The 13,714-nt window shown below is 37.8% G+C and overlaps 1 protein-coding gene and 1 long non-coding RNA gene across 2 annotated transcripts in view; one reads left to right on the top strand and one right to left on the bottom strand.

Annotated features, from left to right (window-relative positions):
• Positions 1-13,714, bottom strand: part of LOC117085694 — a 56,498-nt gene that overhangs the window by 32,535 nt on the left and 10,249 nt on the right. The window contains exon 3 of the long non-coding RNA XR_004438054.1: positions 459-506. This is a non-coding gene — a long non-coding RNA (uncharacterized LOC117085694). The remainder of the gene's footprint in view (positions 1-458; positions 507-13,714) is intronic.
• The window catches only part of STPG2 (sperm tail PG-rich repeat containing 2), a 683,119-nt gene that overhangs the window by 661,236 nt on the left and 8,169 nt on the right, over positions 1-13,714 (top strand). The gene's annotated exons all lie outside the window — the stretch shown is intronic.

Below are 13,714 nucleotides of genomic sequence, written 5' to 3'. Positions count from 1 at the left end.
CATAGACTTGAAGAAACCAACATGTTTTTCAGTAGGTGAATGGAAAATCAAATTTTGGTACATCTGTGTAATGGAATACTACACAGCAATAGAAAGGAGTGCGGTATAAAGTCACACAAAGACCTGATCTACTAAATGTAATATGGTATCAAGATGGGATCTCAGAATAGAAAAAGAACATTAGATGAATACTAAGGAAATCTGAAAAAACATATGGTGTTACTAAACAGTAATATATCAATATTGATTCATTAGTGATAACAAATATATCATACTAATGTAAGATATTAACAATAGGAGAGGCCAAGTGTAGTGGCTCATGCCTATAATCCTCCCACTTTGGGAGGCCAAGGCAGGCAAATCACCTGAGGTCAGGAGTTCAAGACCAGCTTGGCCAACATGGTAAAATGCCATCTTTACTGAAAATACAAAAATTAGCCAGGCATGGTGGCACACACCTGTAATCCCAGCTATTTGGGAGGCTGACGCAGGAGAATCACTTGGACCTGAAAGAAAGACGTTGCAGTGAGTCGAGATCACACCATTGCACTCCACCCTAAGTGGCAAGAGTGAAACTACTTCTCAAAAACAAAAAACAAAAAGCAAACAACAAAAAGACAATACAAGAAAGTGGTATGATATATACAGAAACTCTCTAATATCCTTGCTACTACTTTTCTATAAACCTAAAGCTATACCTAAATAAAATGTTTATTAAAAGCTAATAAAACATCTGGAATTTATATATAAACATGTACATAAATTCAGTTAAATAAAAAAGGTGTAGTGACTGGGCACAACTGAGCAAAGAAGTAAAGGTAAATGTGAGATATCAGTTACAGTACAATTCAAAAAGATAAAGAGATGAAAAATGTAAAAGACTGCTTGAAAGCTGGATAATATTTCAGAAGAGCAAGGGTAACAAAAATAAAACATGAAAAAATTATAATTTATCACATTTGCATATAGAATAATGGTGAAAAATTATGTGATCTTAATAGATTCAGAAATAAAAGGATAAAATTTATGCTTATTGTAAACAACTATTAACAAAGAAATATAAGGAAATATATAATCAGATAAAGAAATTTTTAAAAATCATAATGGTGAATTATTGAAAGCTTTTTCTGCCTGTGACTGGGAAGTCAACAGGAATGCTAGTTATAACCACTGCTATTCAATTCTATACTGGAGGTCTTCGTCCGTACAATAAGGATGAAATAAAATTACAAACATCTGCTGATAACACATTTTGAAATTTAAGAGTCCCAAATAATCTGCAGGTATGTTATATGAAAATAAATGAGTTTAGCACAGTCAGTGAACAAAAATAAATTAAAATTTATAGCTATCAGCAACAAATTATTGGAAAATAAAAATTAAAAATGTCATGCCAATGATATAATAAAAATACCAAAAATCTAACAAAAGATGCACAAGACCTCTAAACTGACAACTACAAAAAATCATTGACAAAAACTAGGAATTACATCAATAAATAGAAGAAGGTATTATGATTATACATTCAATATTTTATGGATACTAGTTTTTCAAAAATTAACCTTTAAATAAATTCAATGTAATCCCAATTAAAAATCTCAGTGGATTGTATGTGTGTGTGAAAATTGACATGCTGGTGTAAAAATTTATGTGAAAATTTATATAGAATTTGATCATGAAAGCAATTATGAATAAGAAAATAGCCTAGAGGATTTACATACCAAATATTAAGATTTATATAAAACTACTTTAAGTTAGGTAATATGACATTAACATAAAAATAAAGAGACAAATGAGAGAGAAGAGCACAAGTAACAAATAGAACCATAGATACGTAGGACAATGGAAAGTTGGTCTTATCAATAACCAGTGCTTATTCAACTGGGTTTCCATATGGGATAAAAAGAATCTTGACTGCTATCTTATACTACATACAAAATTGATTCCAGATGTATTGTTGATCTAAGAATGAAAAATTAAGATTCTAGAAAAGAAGACGTAGGAAACTATCTTCATGAGGTTGTTAGTCAGATACTTCAAGAGGACATAAAAAATGCTAACTAATAATACAAAGATGATATATTGGATGACATTAAAGAACATCTATTGATTAAAAGATACCATTAAAATGAATGGAAGAGCATGACACAGAGAAGAGTGAAGATATCTAATTACAGATATCTAGAAATGAATCTAGAAATGAACTTCTAAAAATAGATTTAAAAGAGGCAGAGAGTCAATAAAAACGGACAAAGACTTGAACAGACACATTAAAAAGAAAAGAGGATATGCAAATGGTGAGTCAACATATGAAAACGTTCTCAACTTCATTATAAGTGATAAATTAAAACTACAGTGTCTTTGTTAGTCAATTTGGGCTGCTGTAACAGAATATCAAAGACTGGGTGGATTATAAACAACAGAATTCTTTTTCTCTCACAGTTTTGGAGGCTGGAAATCTGAGATCACCATGCCAGCATGGTTGGGTTCTGGTAAGAGCTCTCTTCTGGGTTGCAGACTGCTGACTTCTTGTGTTCTCAAATGATGAAAAGAAAGCTAGCTAGCCCTCTGGCCTCTTCATTTAAGGACACTTATCCCACTCCTGAGGGCTCGACCTTCATGATCTAATTACCTCCCAAAGTCACCACCTCCTAGTAACATCAGATTGCAAGAGGTAGGATTTCAACATATGAATTTTGGGTGAAGCACAAACATTCTGCCCATAGCAGTGTTATACTACTTTATTTCTATTAGCATGGTTAAAATGGAGAGAGAGAGAGAGAGAAAGAGAACACGAACCAAATGTTGGAAAAGATGTGGAGAAAAGGAAACTCTCATATGCTTTACTTGGTAGATTCTGTAAAACTAAATATATGAATAATTTATGACCCAACCGTTACTCTTTTGGGTATATAACAAAATGGAATGTGTAGATATGTGCACCAAAAGGCACGTGCAGTGATGGATAGAAGCACTATTTTTAATAGCTAGAATTGGAAACAACCCAGAAATGGTCATCAAAAGTAGAGTGGATAAAATACATTGTGGTGTATTTATAAAATGGAATGAAGAGGAGAACTGAGCATGAATGTTATATGCAACCACACGGATCCATATTACAAGCATAATGTTGAATGAACGAAACCAGACTCAAAAGGAAATTCTCTATGTGATTCCATTTATCTAAAGTTCAATATTAGGCAATGGTGATCTAATAATAGTATTAGAAGTCAAGTTTCTTGCGGCTGTTGCAGGCTCAAGAGTGCATATGGAGAGTTGTGACTGGGTGTGGGAACGTAAGAGCGTTTTGGAGGACTGGTGATATTTTGTTTTTGATTGGGTGCTGGTTACATAGCAGTGTTCATTTTTTGAAAATTCATTAAATTATAATTGTGCAATTTTCTATATATATGTTATGCTTTTAATAAATGTTTACTTGAAGAAATACATGAAGAATAGTTTAAAAAGGTTAAACATGCCTAATAGCAGTACCAAGTAAAAACAAGAAAATGGAGAAGAGATGCACAAAATAATCTTAGCTGAGAAGACCTAAAGTCTCCAGAATTACAAAAAAAAAAAAAAAAAAAGGAAAATAATTCACCTGTCTGTGTCAAGAATAGATCTAAGTACTATATAACCAATAGACAAAAACAGCTTCTGGGAAGCTAGATAAGAAGCAAAGCAAAATACACAATAAAATATATAATATGCATATTGTAATAAATAGAAAAAATTAAAGCAGAGAAGGAAACTATCACATGTTAGATCTGGGGAACAATGTTGAAATATTAAATGGGGCTTCCAAGGAAAACCCTACTGAGTATAAAGGGACATAATATAGGGGTGCAGATACAGGAAAGTGGGTCGATGTAGTGGTGGGGCTTGATGGAAGAAGAGAAAGTGAAACTTCCTTCTATAGGCATTGTAGCTAATCCTCTATAGTTAAACCATAATTCAATTACTAATTACCTGATTGTGAGGTGAATGCCCTGGTGTTATATAAAGACTCTGTAGAGCTTTCGTAAGTGAAGCATAATGTTGCTTCCACTATCATTCTCTAATTATCTGAAAGAGTGAAATATCAAAGAAACATAACAAGACTGACAGACAGGAAACAGAACATGCTTCTCTCTAGTATGTGTGGATAGAGTTTATGCAAATAAACTCAGTGATTAGAAGGACTCAATCAACACAGTAATATAGATTTTATAAAACTCGAAGTGAAAAATAAATCTGAAGCCATATAAAGTAGAAACTGACATTGTTCAAAAGAAGCATCCTTTGAACTGCATTATACTGGATTGAGTAGAGGACTTCGGTTTCTAGGGAAGATGAATTGTAACCAGAATATTAGCTAAAGAGAAGATGAACACTTGAATGTCTAGAAAAGTGACTTCGTGTTTAGAGTTTAAATTTTGTTTCAACATTTATTTTGAAAAATTCAAATGTTGAAACACTAATTGTTAATATATTGTATCATTTGCACTCTTCCTCTCTGCCTCTTTGTGTGGGTGTATCTCTCTCTCTCTCTCTCTCTCTCTCTCTCAGTCTCACACACTGATACACACATATTTATAAATTATTATTGTTGCAGAATATATTCTTAGGAGATTATATATCATGTAACAGTTTGAATCTAGCAGATATCTTTTACCTTCAAATACTTTACCATGTGTCTCCTAACAATGAAGATAATCTTCCTATATAACCACAAAAAATGTTCAAATTCAGGAAATGTTTTTTTGCTACAATATTATTATCTAGAATATAGTCTTTATTTTAAATTGTCCTGATGATATTCTACACCCAGAATCATCCACTGAATTTAGCTATCATGTTCCTTTAATATCCTTTAATCTAGAACAATTGCTCAGTCTTTCTTTGTCTTTCAGGGACATCAACCTTTTTGAATCTATTTGGTAGAATTAGTTTCAGTATTCGTTGGTTCTCTGTCCTAACGTGTGTGTCTAATCAGAACTACAAAAGTTAACTGGTCATTATCCTCTCATCCTTCTTTGACAGGGAACAAATGTAATTTTTTTTAAAATTTCCCATTGTGCTTTGAAAAGGCATTAATCACTCCAGGGGAAAAATATATTTAGTTGTTATTCTATCAAATATATGAATTAAAACACTTTAATAACCTCTTGTGACTGAAACGTTTTAAGCAATGTGTTTTTCTGCACATAATTAATATATACTATATATTTATAATTTCAGTGAGAATTATAAACCATGGAAAATTAGAATATATTCGTTTTGCCTTTCATTTCATTATGAGTTTGAGAAAGAAAACATACAGCTTTTTAAACATGGTATTGATTTTACCTCAATTATAATTCATATTTCAAACTCATTCATCATAATTTCAATGAAATGACGAATGAATTGTTCTTTAGTTCATATTAATTTTAAACCAATTTTGCATCCATAGGACACAGAATATAAAAATTCTAAGTGGACATTAGGCTACTCTTTGCTGCAGACAAGTACTTTCAGATACTTTTGTATTCTGAAAGCTACAATTTGAACATGGTTTCAATGCAGATCAAATACACTTAGGACCCATCTCGTATTCATTCCTATTTTCAGGTGAAAAATGCTTTGAATACAAAATAACTGTTTTCATCTCTCTAGTAAGAATGCTAGTCTTTTTACTTCTCCCACTTGCACATGATTTAAAAGAAAGTAAGTTGTTAATTGGAAAATGTTTTTGCACAGTTATGAACTTCTGATTATGTGCTGTCATCCATTTCACTTTATTTTTTTCACCTAACAGTGTAATGAGTGTTAAAGTTTAGTTCTTTCATCATTGGCACCTCTTCATCATGGTTATTTAAGCCATTATTTTTTTCTCTTATGTTTCTTTTAACATCACTCCATTCCTCAAATGCTCTGCAGTTTAAAATTTCATGCTTAAGTTCCAGATTTTTAGTCTTTTCCAAACCCAAGCTGTCTCTTCATATGCTTATCATTCTACTTCCACGTATTATTTGCAGCAGTGGTGATTTTAACCCTTTATTTTTTGTTGCAAACTGTTAAAAGACAAACTTAGGCACATTAAAATGTTAGAGGTTTTTTTGTTGTTTGTTTGTTTTGAGCAAACAGTGATTCGGGACTTGAACAGCACCAGACCAGAAGTGGTTCAGAACTCCACCTAGGGAGTGTGAGATGAAAACTTATATAAGGTGTTCATGGAAGCAAGACAATGAAAATATTTGCTTGGCTAAAGGGGAATGTTCCTAGTTAAATGTTAGTTGGTGCCTTATGCCTAGTTAAGCTTCAGTCTTGTTTCACTGTTTACACTGAGTTGGGTTTGGTTTGATTACGTAGGCACTGGAGTTGCCTCAGCATAATGGCCTCCTAATTATTTTTACGTTTTGGCAATTATGAACAAGATACCTGTAAGCATTCATGTGCAGGATTTTGAGTCGACATAAGTGTTCATTTCATCTGGTTAAATAACAAAGAATGTGATCACTGGGTCATATGGAAAGAATATGTTTAGTTTTGTTAAAATACTGACAAAATACTTTCCATAGTGGCTGTGCCATTTTGTACTCCCACCAGCAAGGAACAAGAGTACTTTTGCTTTTCCTCCTCACCACTATTTGGTATTGTCAGTGTTTTGCTCTTTGATCATTCTAATAGGTAGGTAGTGGTATCCCACTGTTGTTTTCATTTGTCATTCCCTAATGACATGTGATGTGGAACATCTTTTCATATGCTTATTTGCCATTAGATAATCTTTTTTGGCAAGGTATCTATTCAGGTATTTTACTCATCTTTTTTTTTGGATGGAGTCTTGCTCTATCACCCAGGCTGGAGTGCAGTGGCGTGATCTTGGCTCACTGCAAGCTCCAACTCCTGGGTTCATGCCATTCTCCTGCCTCAGCCTCCCCAGTAGCTGGGACCACAGGTGCCCGCCACCACACCTGGCTAATTTTTTGTATTTTTTAGTAGAGACAAGGTTTCACCATGTTAGCCAGGATGGTCCCGATCTCCTGACCTTGTGATGCACCTGCCTTGGCCTCCCAAAGTGCTAGGATTACAGGTGTGAGCCACCACGCCCGGCCCCGTCTTTTATTTTCTTATTGTTTAGTTTTAAGACTTCTTCATATATTTTGTATAACATTCCTTTATCAGTAATATGGTTTGGCTCTGTGTTCCTACCCAAATCTCCTGATGAATTATGATCTTCTGCATTGGAGGAGGGGCTTGGTGCTTGGTGCTTGGTGGGAGGTAATTGAATCACAGGGAAAGGTTTCCCCCTTGCTGTTCTCATGATAGTGAGTGAATTCTCATCTGGTTTTTCAAAAGTGTGTGGCACTTTCCCTCTTTGCTCTCTCTCTCTCTTCCCTACCGGCTGGCCATGTGAAAATGTGCTTGCTTCCCTTTTGCTTTCCACCATGATTGTAAGTTTCCTGAGGCCTCCCAGCCATGCTTCCTGTACAGCCTGTGGAACTCTGTGCCAGTTAAACCTCTTTTCTTTATAAATTACCCAGTCTTGGGTAGTTCTTTATAGCAATGTGAGAACAGACTAATATAATTAAATATGTCTTTTACAAATATTTTCTTGGAGTCTGTAGCTAGTCTTCTCATTTTCTTGACAGTGTCTTTTGCAGAACAAAAGTTTTAATTTTAGTGAAGTACAGTTTGCTTTTTCATGGACCATGCCTTTGGTATTGTTGTATGTAAAATGTTGACATGGGAAACATTCCCTTGTTCCCCTTGCAGGGTGTGCAACAGGGGGCGTGGCTCACTTCTTCGGTGCCCCACTGCTCAAACCTCTGGGAGGAGAATGTAGATGGGCAGTTTGTGGGGCTCCAACTGCATGACAGTGTCTAGGGGGGAATGCTTAAAGCTCCTGAACCCTCAGTGGGCATGTGTTACAGTGTGCCCTTTCAGTTTAGCCATCCATACGTGGCTTGTGTCTATAAGCTCAATTAGACCCTCTGCCTCATTGCAAGGACAGAGGGCTTTCTGTATCCTGGGCTTCTTGCCTTGGTGTACTGGAAGAATTATATCATATGTGAGCTTGGAGAATGAATGTAAGGTTTTATTGTGTGGAAGTAGTTCTCAGCAGATGGGAGAGCCAGAAGGGGATGTAGTGTGAAGGTGGTTTTCCCCCGGAGTCAGGCTGCTCAGCAGCCGGGCTCTCCTCTGACTTCCCCGGCAAACTCCATGTTGTTCCATTGGTGGATGGCCTGCCAATATCTGCTGATGTCTGCTGGTGTGTTCTTCCACTGGTGTGTTCCTCTTGACATCCAGCTGCTTGGGTCTCCTCCCACTAGGGCCTCGGGGTTTTTATAGGCACAGGATGGAGGCATGGTGGGCCAGGGTGGTCTTGGTAAATGCAACATTTGTGCACAAAAACAAATGCCTGTCCTTACCTAGGTCTGTGGACGGAGCCCTAACCTGCCCTTCTCTTCCCAGCCCTTCCCTGCCCCACTCCTGTATCAATGTCATTGCCAAACACAAGGTCATCTAGATTTTCTTTTGTGTCATGTCCTAGGAGTTTTCTGTTTTTGCATTTTACACGGAGGTCTGTGATCTCTTTTGAGCTAATTTTTGTGAAGGTTGTAAGATCTGTGTCCAGATTTTTTTTTTCTATCGATCTGTTTCTTTTTTCCACCAATAAAATACTGTCTTGATAACTGCAGCTTTATAGTAAGACTTGAAGTGCTGTAGTAGGGATATTTTCTATAGTAAACAGTAGGCATATTTTAGAACCAAATATACCAGCTTTATATGTTTGTCACAGCATTCTATTTTTTCTATATTAGGCATAATTTCTAAAACATCGTGAGGAATTCTTTCTAGACATTTTGAAAGGCTTTACTGACTTTCTTTTTTTTTTTTTTTTTTTTTTTTGAGACAGAGTCTCGCTCTGTCGCCCAGGCTGGAGTGCAGTGGCCGGATCTCAGCTCACTTGCAAGCTCCGCCTCCCGGGTTCACGCCATTCTCCTGCCTCAGCCTCCCAAGTAGCTGGGACTACAGGCACCTGCCACCTCGCCCGGCTAGATTTTTGTATTTTTTATTTTTTTTAGTAGAGACGGGGTTTCACCGTGTTAGCCAGGATGGTCTCGATCTCCTGACGCTGTGATCTGCCCGTCTCGGCCTCCCAAAGTGCTGGGATTACAAGCTTGAGCCACCGCGCCTGGCCTGACTTTCTTATTATATAAAACAACAATATAAATATCATCTCAGATACTTCTTTGTATATAGTCAGGATATATTCCTAAGACAAAATTCTAGGCATGATATTCATTTGTATTTTCTTTTAGTTATTCTAATATTCCAGATTTTTAAACATTTAAACATGTAACTTTGCATGGGCACATAACATGAAGATATACTATATATTTATTTTTACAAATGCAAAACTGATTATTCCAGTACTGGCAAATTTTGAATCCCTTTTCTGTTGATTAAAATGCCAGCTTATACACTAAATGTCTATTTTAAGCCTGGCAAGCTTCTTTTTCATTAAATTTACCACTTGTTTTTAAGCTTAAGCCATGTTGTTTTAAATACTATATATTTATATTGTTTTATAATGTGTGGTACTATCTCAGTTTTCTAAATCTTTCTAAGAACGATCTTCAATTTAGTCTCCTTCAGATCTAGGAGCCTTTGGGAAAGAGTATAGGGAGAATGCCTGCCGGGAATAACTTAGGAAGAGTTTCATTTCTTTCCTCTGCTCTACATAAAGCCTGATCCCTCCACCTCTCTTCTACTTCTGTAGTGCCCAAATTCGGACATCCTAGTATCTCCTTTTGGTCTGATTTCTATGTCTGAAACAAAGTTGACTATGCTTACTTCTAAGTTTGTGCTGAGCATGGTGCCAGGACTGAAACCTGGGACCTCTCAATACTACTTGGACTCCAGTATATTATTCTCAATGATACCACACTAATTCCTCATTTTTAGAGAATGGCAAACTTTGAACTTCCTGAAGTCAATATTTTTTCTTGGAAGTTATTTGGGGATGGGAAACAGAAGGCCTGAATTCACTCTCTTACCCTCCCTTCAGTCCATTGCTGTCCCTGTTATGTCAAAAAGTAATTCTTTGAAAATTTCAGCAGATCAGTATCCTATTGTCACAGGATCTTTGAAGTCTTGCTTTTCTGACCTGAGACCTCTGGCTGGTGGTGCCTTTGCCTGAGTTTTTCTCAGGCTCACTGGGCTGGTTCTGCCCACTCAGCCTGGCAGGCTGTGCTCAGCTCACTCTACTGGCCTGGATCCCATGCCTGCCAAGGAAGAGTCAGGCGTGGAGCAGCGAAGGGTGTGTGAGCAAGTGTGGGCTCCAGATACTGTGCAGTCAGACATGCTGGCTGTTGTAGCGGGGTGGGCAGCTCCAGTGCCAACATGGGTGTCAGCTCTCTGTGAGGCTGCAGCTGGATCAGGAGTACCACAAGCAGCTTCCCCTGCTGGCTCCAGGACATGCAGTGGCACCTGGAAGCTTGGAGATGCCAGGCACTGCAGGACCCCAAAGAGGGAGTCACAGCTCTGACTCAGGGATCTCCCAAGTCTGGGATCCCTGAAGGGTCGCAGCTCTTCTCTCCTTCTCTTTGTCCACAAAGTGGTGAGCAAGTACATGTTTCAGCCCTGCTTGTGTTCTAGCTCTTTTAACTCCACCATTTAGTGGGTACTGAGTTCTTGCTCTGTGACCAGGAAGAATGAGGTACACAGACAAGTGGAGGATGAACAAGATGAAGAGAAGTTTTATTGAGCAATAGAACAGCTTGCAGGAGACCCACAGGGGGTAGCTCCTTTCCACAGCCAGAGTGTTTTGATGAGTGTTCAGCTCCTATAGCAGAGAGAAGACCCTGGATTGGGAAGCTCCTCTCTGCAGGCAGGTCATCCCATTGCCTTCCCAACTCTCAGCAGAGAGGAGACCCTGGAGTGGGTTGCTTCTCTCTGCAGCTGGTAGTCCTGATGACTCTGCAGGTCTCTGAAGCTCTCAGCAGATAGGAGGCCCTAGAGTGGGTAGCTCCTCTCCATTGTTGGTCATCTTGACGTCTCCTTCTATCAATAATAAGGGTTGCTCTTCTCTGCAGTTGGTTGTCCAGTTATCTGCTTATGTCTGGCTGAGTCTAGGGCTTTTATGGGCCTCAGAGGGAAGGCAGTACATGCCAATTTGTCTATGGGCAGCCATGGGCAGGCCCAGAAAAGGCACCACAAGTTCCCACTCTGGTTTGTGGGACTGGCAGCCTGACCCAGCCTTCAGGCTATTCCTGGCATAAAAAAGGTGAGGCCTCTGTGGAGACCTGCCCCATTCCACCCAGGAATCTGTCTGCCTCCAGCTGTCCTTCATGGTGCCCAGGCTTCACCTGACTTTGCTCCAAAATTGGAGAAGATGCGGAGAGCAGGGAGAAGCAGGGAGAATTACTAAATTAATTAATATCCATTTCTCTTAATATAATGGGCATATGTCTGTCACTTCAGTTCAAGGCAGCAGGAGCAGGCCTTCTAAGCCTGTGAGGGCATGAGGGTCTTCCTGGGTCCCCAAGTGTGTAGGGATGCATGAGTCTGCAGCCAGGGTTTGGGCAGCTACAGCTGCATCTGTGCCTAGAGGTGGCGGGATTCTTGCCTGCTCTATGGAGTGGGAGACCTGGCTCTGCAGCTGCAGTTTGGGTAGCTACAGTGGCACCCAGGGAGCTTCTACCTCAACTTAGAAGTAAGCATAGTAATCAACTTAGTGGGGGTAGGGCTCCCACTTGTCCCCAGCTCCTACAGGCTCCACGGAGTGTGCAGCCCTGGCCGCACCTCCCTGCTGCAGCCTGCCTGATGGCAGCCTCAGGCTGTCTGCAGCAGCTGCTGCCATCATATCTCTGTTCTTCAACCTTAACACATGATTTTCTCTAATTGTATATTTTATTAGTAGTTTCCATGGGAATTTGAGTAGGAAGAATTCTTGATGGCAGTAATAGAGAAAAACAATATCAGATGGAGAGTCTCTCAATTCCACTACATTTTATTCATAATTTATATATATCTGGATTTGTCTTATAATCCTTTGCAACTCTTGGAATAAATCATTCCTTTTCACTAATTCTGATACCTCCATATATACTCTAGATCTTATTTCCTTCTGTATTTTCTGGCACATTTCACTATCAGTTATTTCTTTCTCAAGTACAAGGTAATCCCTGTTGTCTTTTAGTTTCTAATATTTTCTGTTAACAAAAGAAAAATAAAATTATAAGAAAGATCTCTATTTCCTATTTTTGAAACTAAACTTCTTAAAATGAAGTTTGTTGCTGTTCTACCTTCTCCCTTCCCCTCCCTTCACCTCCCCTCCCCTCCCCTCCCCTCCCTTCTCCTCTCCTCTCCTCTCCTCTCCTCTCCTCTCCTCTCCTCTCCTCTCCTCTCTTCTCCTCTCCTCTCCTTTTCCCTTCACTTCTCAATATTCTCCAGTATGGATTATATACATTTTAATTTACCTCAACTAAATTAATTAATATCCATTTCTCTTAATATAATGGGCATATTTCTGTCACTTCAGTTTTCAGTAGTACAGAAATCTTAAAACCAGACAGATACACTCACTTCTCTTGGCTTTCCTAACATACCACTGTTTGATGTTCTGATCTCTTTTATAGGCTCCTACCCCATATCTGGGTATGAATTTGAGAGTTCATAAAATCTTGAACCTGGATCTTTTTCTCATTCTATAATCTCTCAGTAGTCTATTTGTAGATAACCTGCACATTTTCATTTTTTACCCATACTTCCCCCTGTGAACATTGGTCTATAGTGTCTTTCCTGCCTCCAGAAGGTAATTCTAACCTGAAAAACATCTTGATGAGTAACTCTTACTTAAAAATATGTATATAAATAAATATTAATAATTCCCTTTGAAATTAGTAGTACACAATTATTTTAGTAGTTAAATAAGTGCATGTAGGATATTTAATATTTATATAATAAAAACATTAATGTAAAATATGATAATAAGTGATTTTCCAAAAGTAATAATCTCTTACCAACTTTGTAATAAACTTTAATGGCCTCTCATTACTTTTGTCATCACCAGAATCCTTAACATGCCCTGCACAGGTCTATGGCACCATCCCTCATGAGGTCTACCATGCTCCATGCCACTCTAGGCTTATTAGCATTCTTTCAGTTACTACAACATGCTACAGGATCTTTGCCTGTGTTGATCTCTGAGTCTGGAGTGCCTCCCCAACCCTGTTCCCCACCATTGCCTGATTAAGTCTTGTATTTACTTCAGATTTCAATTCAATTGTCATGTCCTTAATGAACCCTCTGATCTCCTTTACTTGGTCCATTCTTCTTATTTTGTCTCTATGTACCTCTTCTTGGGAGTTCTTATCAATGTTTGATTTTATAGGCATTTTATGATTATCTCATTATTGGTAATAGATTTTATGAGACCTGGGATTATGTATTTTTGGCTGATAATTTTATTAGATTTTTGTACAGTGCCTGATATATAATAGGCACTTGATATTCACTCATGGAATAAATAAAGGGAGGAGGGAATAAGTGGAAGTTTCCCAGTTTTCCTTCTATAAATCATGAAATATTTTGGATTATGACTAAAGCTTGGGGGTAATTTTATGAATGTTGATTTTTTCTTTTGTATTATTTTTCTAAGCGATTTGACTTATATGTATATTTCTCTTTAGTTCCATAGTTATTCGATAGGCTCTTTTTAGATTTTTTTAATGATTGAGGGACT

The sequence above is a fragment of the Trachypithecus francoisi genome, unplaced genomic scaffold (assembly GCF_009764315.1).
Source record: "Trachypithecus francoisi isolate TF-2019V2 unplaced genomic scaffold, Tfra_2.0 Lachesis_group1, whole genome shotgun sequence".
NCBI lineage: Eukaryota > Metazoa > Chordata > Mammalia > Primates > Cercopithecidae > Trachypithecus > Trachypithecus francoisi.
Note: the sequence above shows the minus strand (reverse complement) of the source record. Positions and strands in the feature narration are given on the sequence as shown.